The following is an 8,231-nucleotide window of genomic DNA, read 5'->3' as shown; positions in this document are numbered from 1 at the left end:
CCTCCTCCAAAATCTCTTATGTGTTCTTTCTGGCTGTTGTCCAGTCACCTTGTGGTGGGCAGTGGACAGGTGGATTTGGACCTGGTGTGTTAGAGGAGTGCTCTCTAGAACATTCGCACAAAAAGGGGTCCCTAGTCAGACGAGACAGGGTTAGGCTATCTGTGGAGGCAGAGCACCTCTGTCTCTGGAGAATGAAGTAGAGATGACTGGGGCAGAAAGTGGCCCAGCCGAAGAAAGAAAGCGGCCCATTCTCATGAAGGTATTGGCCTCAATAATTGTTATGCTATGACCACGTTGGGAGAGACGCGGTGAGGAACGTAAGGAAGTGGTCTCCTGGGACTACTTGGCAGTTGAAGGTCCGTGGAGTAGCTCTATTGAGCTACTTTAGCCTTTTTTCTTGCTGTAGCCAAAAATATGCATCTGTGTAGTGCCGAATGTTGACTAGGTCATGGGCCGCTGGAAGTCAAGGTGCTTCACGGTGCGTGTTTCAAAAGGGTATTGGTCACCAGCTACGGTAGCATCATAGCGTCGATGGGACTGGCACATTGACTTTGCTGTCAGGGATGAGTAGGTGGCTTGCCTGTAGAGGAGGCTGCCATCCATCCCGCGTCTCTGCGACCTCACTGAGACGAGCCCAGCTGGACCTCTTCTCGGTGTTGCTGGACTTGGGTTTGGGAAACATTCGGGGAGGAAAGTGCGGTGTGAAAAGATCCCAGCAAGTCACTTTGGAACAGGTCTTCTGTGTCCTGGGAACAATCACTTGAAAAGGGTCCTCTAGTCAATGGGGGGCAGGTGCAATCATTGTCCCGGGCAAGGGTGTAAGAAGATGTCTTGTGATTTGACAAAGGCCGCCTCTCCCCAGATTCCTTGATTTGTGGAGCTGCTTGCAGGGGAGAAGGTATGTGAATCTGCATTGGGGCCAAGCAGCCTTCTGGGGAGAAAGGCGTCAAGATCCCATGGCTTTTCTCATATAAAAGGTATTGATTTTAGTTCAAATTTCACTTCTTCAGAGTGATCACTCAAGGGCATATATTTATCTTGTCTTATAATCTTCATTGCACTTAATGCTATTTGTACGCATCTTTTTAAGGGAGAGTTACTTGTTTTTTGCTTACTCCCCCCCCCCCCCCCCCCCCAGCGTGAGTTCCTCAAGGGCAGGAAGTTCTCCGGAAGGAAATTTCCCCCAACACCAAGTGCTTAGTCATGCCACATTTTAGATTGTTTTACATGACTTTCTGAGGAAGTTTGTTTTTCTTAGAATTTCTGATTATCTTTCTTTTCTTGTTGCCAAAAGCGTTCTGTGCCTTTGCCCTCATGTTGCTGATCTCTTCCAGCTGTCTGAATAGATCACTTGTTACATGCTCTGACTGGGACTGATTCTTTCCAAGCCTCCCTCCTACGTCCCCAGGCTTCGAATAATGCCTGGTACCATAGTAGGTGTTCTGTAAGTATCTGTTGAATGAATGAATGAATGAATGAATGAACAGTAGAGGAGGTTATGAAATTGAAAGTACAGGGATTCTTCTTGCTTCTACCCCCGTCCTACTCATTAGAGTATCTTTTGATACTTGGAGCCTCTTTTGACCATTTCTGATTTCTTTTTGTTGTTCTCTTGGTTATTTCCATAAATCTAAACAAGGGGCTCCTACTTCAAAATCTTGACTTAGTTCCTTCAAGCAGCATCACCTCTCCTCATGCCTGCTGAGGAATTTAGATCCCCCCATTTCCTCTTGAGCTTCTCAATTGTTTACCTTCAATTCTTTGCATAATGTACTTGCGGTTCCACGCACACTTACCTCATGAGGCTCTGCTCTGCAAAATGAGAACAAAAATGAGAATGTTCCTCCCAATTTCTGTCAGTTATTTGATTAGTTTCACATTGTCAAAGTTTACATAGTTCATATTTACATTCTCTTCCATAACTGTATATGTCTTTTTTTTAAAAAAAGATTTTATTTATTTGAGAGAGAGAGAGAGAGAGAGCACAAGCAGGGGGAGAAGCAGAGGGAGAGGGAGAAGCAGACTCCCTGCCGAGCAGGGAGCCCGACACGGGGCTCGATCCCAGGACCCTGGGATCATGATCTGAGCCAAAGGTGGACGCTTAATGACTGAGCCACCCGGGCGCCCCTATAACTGTATATGTCTTTTGTGCTTTGTCTGTAGGTTGATTCTGAGCCACTGGCTCTCAGAATCACATCATTTTGTCAACGCTAGTCATTGCAGAATCTGTGTGTGATTTGATCAATGGAGGAGATGGAATCCTATACCTTTATTCCCAAGCCACTCAAAGGAGACTAGCAAGGATTTCCAGTTCAAAAGGTTTCTCTTTTCCTATACTCTACCAGTTGCTTAATCATGCCACATTTTAGATTGTTTTATATGTGGATTATGACTTTTTGAAGAGGTTTGTTTTTCTTACAGTTTCCAATTATCCTTCTCTCTGTTGTTGCCAAAGAGATGTGTCACCATATGACGGATATCCTCCTGTTGTTTGAATAGACAGCTTACATGTACCGACTCTAAGCCTCCCTCTTTCACGGCTGCCATTTTGGGATTTTTTCTCATCATGTTCCTGGGGTAGTGTCTCTGCTTCTTAGATCCGAGGCCTTCATTTTTCTTGGATCTCTTTTTATGATTCTTGGAGCATATCCTCAAGTAATTAGATTTTTCAGAGAAGATAACTGGGAGATGAAATTTCTGAAGAAGTTCATGCCTAAAAGAAGTCTATTTTTGTTCTTATATTTAACTGATATAGAATTGTAGGTTCAAAGTAATTTTCCCTCAAACTTTACAGATATTACCCTTCTTGGGTTTTTGTCTTTTGCATCTAAGTGTTGCCAATGAGGATTCTTATTTCTTTGCAGATAGACTTTTTTTTTCCTCTCTAGAAGCTTTAAGGGTCTTTTCTTTATTCTCAATAAGACTTCACAAGGATGTATTATTAGAGGCAAATCTTCTTTTCTTTTATTCTACTTGCCCCTCGTGGTCTTTTCAAACTAAAATCTTTCTTCCAGTTATGAGAAATTTTCATCTCTTCTTTTTTTTATTCTTCTCCCCTCTTGGTTTTCTTTCTTTCTGGACTTCCGTATAAAGGGATGTTGACTCTCCTGGATTGCTACTTTATGTATTTTTAAGCTTTTCTCCCAATTTCCTTGTGGTCCAGGCTGGGCACAGACACACTAGCATGGAAGGCATGCTTTGGAAGAAAGGCCGAAGGTGTGATTGTAAACACGGGGTGCCCAAGCTTATATGGAGGCTTCTACCAGCAGGGTTGTCACTGTAGTCTTTTCCATGAAATTATACCTCAGCATAACCAAAAACTTGATGATGGAAAGTTTTTCTTTATAGAAGTACTACAACTAATGAGCAAAGAAGGAGTGAAAGACTATCACCGTTGGCAATCCCTAATGAAACAATGGATCTAGGCAATGATTCACTAATGTCTGTGAACATCACAAGAGAGACAATCAGCTATTACGTACTTCTGATGAAAGTACACAGCATCGTCACCTATGAAATTGTCTTGCCAAAAAAACCAAACCTGGATTTTCACAAGTCTCTAGATCTAACTCTCAGTTTACTTTAAAAACACTGTAGGGATATAATCACCAAAATCCACAGACACTGGGAAACTCTACAAGGAAAACTAGCTAACACCTGCATTAATAAATTCCAAGGGGGGAAAAAAAGAAGGGACCTGTAGATTAAAAGAGACTCAAAAGATAGATCAATCAATTGCAATATGTGGATCCGGACATGAACAAAAAAAATCTGTAAAAATTTATGAAACTCTCAGGGATATTTAAATACCGACTGAATCTTTGATGGTATTGAAGTCTTACTGTTAGTATTTTTGGTGTGATAACAATATTGTGTTTATGCTTTAAAAAAGTCCTTTTAGAGAAATATACTGAAATATTTATGAATAAAATAATATGAGATCTAGGGTTTGCTTCAGAATATCCAGTGGAGGAGAAGCCAGTGTGGGTATAGATTGGCCTTGCACTGATAGTTGTTCAAACTAAGGGATAAGTACATGGGGGTTCTTGCTCTACTTTTTTTGGGGGGGGGAGTGGGGAGAGAGTAGGGAGGGGCAGAAGGAGAGGGAGAGAGAGATTCTTAAGCAGGCTCTATGCCCAGGGCAGAGCCCGATGCAGGGCTCTATCTCAGACCCTGAGATCATGGCCTGAACCAAAATCAAGAGTCAGATGCTCAACTGACTGAGCCCCCCAGGCGCCCCTATTGCTCTGCTTTTGTATGTGTTTGAAATTTTTCGGAATAGAAAGTTTAAAGTAAAAAAATTTAGAGCAGCAAAGTCAAAAGAACCTAGATGTAAGTTCTACTCCAACTCCATGACCTGGATTACATTGTTAACCTCTCTGTGGCTCTGATTCTTCTTCAACAGTAATGGCTCCTACATCATAGAGGGGGTGGTGAGGGTTCTATGGGGTTTTCTCTGTAAAGCCCTTCCCACACTGCCTGGCCCGCAGTCCACACTCAGTAAAGTCTAGCTCTTGTTACTGTTATTTGCTTATTTATTTTGATGGTCCTGTCTTGAGGGGATGGTCCTAGGTGGGTCCTAGGTAAATACTGCAATAATATCTCCTATATGTTCTGGCCTTGCAGTTATATCAGGGGTACTCCTGGAACCATTGCTTTCCGGTGTGAAAGGCCGACCCTTTCTGTAGGGCGACCTAATCAGCACTAGGGAGCCTGGGGATGTTGTCCCCTGATGGTGCCCAAAACAAGTATGACCTCTTGAAGAGGGATTTAGAAACAACCATGTCAATACTATGCTAATGGGGGCACTTGGCTGGCTCAGCGACTTTTGATCTCGGGGTTGTGAGTTCAAGGCCCACACTGGGCATACAGCTGACTTCAAAGAAATATTACACTAATGTCCTGCAGTAAATGTAGCCAACACTCCAAACAAAAGGCAGAAGTTGCCAGACTGACAAAAACAACAAAAAAGACTGCCTATAAGAAACCCAGTTACTTAGGTTAAAGTAAAAAGATAAAAAAATATATACTACACAAACACTAATCATAAGAACTCTGTATTATTTTAGCTACATACTATATACATATCTCTAGATAGTGTTTATCTTATATATAACATGACTATATAATATATACATATTAACATCTGAAAAGTCGATTTAATACAAGGAGCATTGCCAGAGATATAGAGGGATATTTTGTACTGATGAAATGGTCAATGCGTAAGAAGGTGTAATTCTAAGTGTGTATGTACCTTAATAACAGAGCTGCAAAATATGTGAAGCAAAAGCTGGTAGAATTTAAAGGAGAAATAGACGAATCCACAGTTATATTTGGAGGCTTTAACACTCCTTCCTCGGTAACCAGTAGAGCAAGTAGCTCGTCATTGAGACACCGTCCATCAACTTGTCCTAATGGATACGGATCGCTCTCTCCCCCAGCAACAGCAAAATACACTTTGCTTTCAAGGGTGGAACATTCACCATGAGAAACCCTCGGCTGGGCCATAAAGAAAGTGCCAATACAGTTAAGAGGATGCAAATAACACAGAGTATGTTCACTGACCATAAAGGAATTAGATTAGCAATCAATAATGAGCTCTCTGGGAAATTCCCTAAATGTGGGGAAATGAACCAAATGCAGGGCTACCTGGGCACTTTTGAATGACTTCCCTGGAGGCTTGTCACTAGAGTTTCTCCTTCTCCTTTCTTTCCCCCAAAGACACCTTGGTGTCTATTTGCACCCATTCGTATCTGTAGGGTCATTTGCTTTGTCACCATGAAAGAGGAAAAGAGTTTTCCAGGGTGAGAAGAGCTATAAAAAGATAAGAGGAGCTCTAGGGGGATAATAATGGCATTGAGTCCTTTTCCAGACCTGGAAATTCTGTGGTTGTGCAAATGAGAACCTTGAGTTGCTGGACCTGCCTAAGGGAGATCTTGAGAGACTGAACAAAAGCAGACCTATTTCAAAACCCAGGTGCCGGAGTGCAGCACAGAATGGGGGAGGGCACCCTTCTAATTAATCCAGAACCATTGAGGCACGCCAGGGATTGCCAGCTTCTGGGGGAACTACAGAAAGCGCCCTTAGCATGGACAGGGTTGTTTCATTACGGACACTAAGCGATCAGATTTCTGTAAGTAGCTTTGCAAGTGGAAGATGGGGAGAAGCAGAAGCTGGAACAGTGCAGGAAAATAGGGTGGGGCTCCCAGAAATCAACAGTATGGGGTGGGGCACTTGAAAGTGGGGTGTGGTCTATTACACAGATCCTTAACTAAGAAACATATAGAACTTACTGAGAACAACAGGTGGAATAGTCTCCTTTTCTTTTTTTTTTTAGAAAGCATCTTCCAACTAACATCTTTTTTTAAAATTTAAATTCAATTAATTAACATATACTGTAATTATCAGTTTCAGAGGTACATCAGTCTTATGTAACACCCCGTGCTCATTCCATCACGTGCCCTCCTTAATGCCCATCACCCAGTGACCCCATCCCCTACCCCTTCCCTTCCAGCAACCCTCAGTTTGTTTCCTATGATTAAGAGTCTCTTACGGTTTGTCTCCCTCTCTGGTTTCGTCTTGTTTTGTTTTTCCCTCCCTTCCCCTATGCTCCTCTGTTTCGTTTCTTAAATTCCACATATGAGTGAGATCATATGATGATTGTCTTTCTCTGATTGACTTATTTCACTTAACATAATACTCTCTAGTTCCATCCACATCATTGCAAATGGCCAGATTTCTTTTTTTTTTGATGGATGAATAATATTCCATTGTATATACATACCACATCTTCTTTACCCGTTCATTTCTCGATGGACATCTGGGCTCTTTCCATAGTTTGGCTCTCGTGGACATTGCCGCTATAAACATCGGGGTGCAGGTGCCCCTTCGGATCATTACACTTATATCTTTGGGGTAAATACTTAGTAGTGCACTTGCTGGGTCATAGGGTAGCTCTATTTTTAACTTCTTGAGGAACCTCCATACTGTTTTCCAGAGTGGCTGTACCAGCTTGCATTCCCACCAACAGTGTAAGAGGGTGGACTGGTCTCCCTTTCTGGAATAAATAACAAGATCCTCCAGGGGCCAGTCTTAAGGACTCTTTTGATAATCTAGGATAGCTTGAGGGTTTATGCAGAAAGAGAAATACAGCAACTCCTTCTGATTGGTCTATTGCCTGGACTCCAACAGATTTTTCTATACAGGGGATTATTGTGCCTTGTAGATTCTTGATGAAGAAACATCACTTACCTTCAGTTCTTAGCAGGTTAAATTTGGAAAGGAACACATAAAGCCAATGATAAACGCAGGAGGCTGGCATAGACCTGCATGAACAGTGTTCAGAAGACTTAGCACCACATAGTAAGGGCAACATGAAGAGCTTTTTATAAGTTATGTCAAGAGCAAGAAGACAATCGAGAAAAGCAGACAAGTGACCATGACATAGTGATGAACGATAAAGACAGACCAGAACGTCTCTGCTTTCACTTGGTACCTGTATTTTCTGTCAAGGAGAAAATTTCATACTGAAAAGTCTAGCCCATTGCTCTTCAAATTTAAGCACGCATATGCATCACCTCAGGATTTTGTTAAGTTGGAGATTCTTTTTTAAAAAAAATATGGAACACTTCATGAATTTGTGTGTCATCCTTGTAGCAAGCCATGCTAATCTCTGTGTTGTTCCCAATTTCAGTATATGTGCTGCCAAAGCGAGCACTTAAAATGGAGATTCTGGGGGCGCCTGGGTGGCTCAGTCGGTGAAGCANTGCCTGGGTGGCTCAGTCGGTGAAGGGTCTGCCTTCAGCTCAGGTCATGATCTCAGGGTCCTGGGATCAAGCCCCACATCGGCCTCCTTGCTCAGCGGGAAGCCTGGTTCTCCCTCTCTCGCTCCCCCAGCTTGTGCTCTCTCACTCTCTCTCTCTGTCAAATAAATAAAATCTTAGAAATAAAATGGAGATTCTGATTTGGTAGGTCTGGGTGGGGCCCAAGAATTTGCATTTCTAACAAGTTCCCAGATGATGTTGATGCAGTTGGTCCTCCAACCACACTTGGAAGAGTAACAATCTAGATCAAACAGTGCTAAATAAAGAAAAGTCCAGGCGCCCTGGGTCATGATCCCAGGTTGAGCCCTGCATCAGGCTCCCTGCTCAGCGGGGAGCCTGCTTCTCCCTCTCCCTCTGACTGCTGATCCCCCTGCTTGTGCTCTCTCTGTCTCTCTCTGTGTCAAATAA

General features: G+C 42.7%; 1 non-coding gene across 1 annotated transcript; it reads right to left on the bottom strand.

Annotated features, from left to right (window-relative positions):
• Window positions 1-7,613: 7,613 nt before the first annotated feature.
• Window positions 7,614-7,717, bottom strand: LOC117797536. The gene has a single exon (XR_004622551.1). It is a non-coding gene; the product is annotated as a U6 spliceosomal RNA (small nuclear RNA).
• Between the last annotated feature and the right edge of the window lie 514 nt (window positions 7,718-8,231).

Source organism: Ailuropoda melanoleuca, chromosome X (assembly GCF_002007445.2).
Source record: "Ailuropoda melanoleuca isolate Jingjing chromosome X, ASM200744v2, whole genome shotgun sequence".
Taxonomy (NCBI): domain Eukaryota; kingdom Metazoa; phylum Chordata; class Mammalia; order Carnivora; family Ursidae; genus Ailuropoda; species Ailuropoda melanoleuca.
The sequence above is the reverse complement of the archived record's forward strand: the minus strand, read 5'-3'. Positions and strand labels throughout refer to the sequence as shown.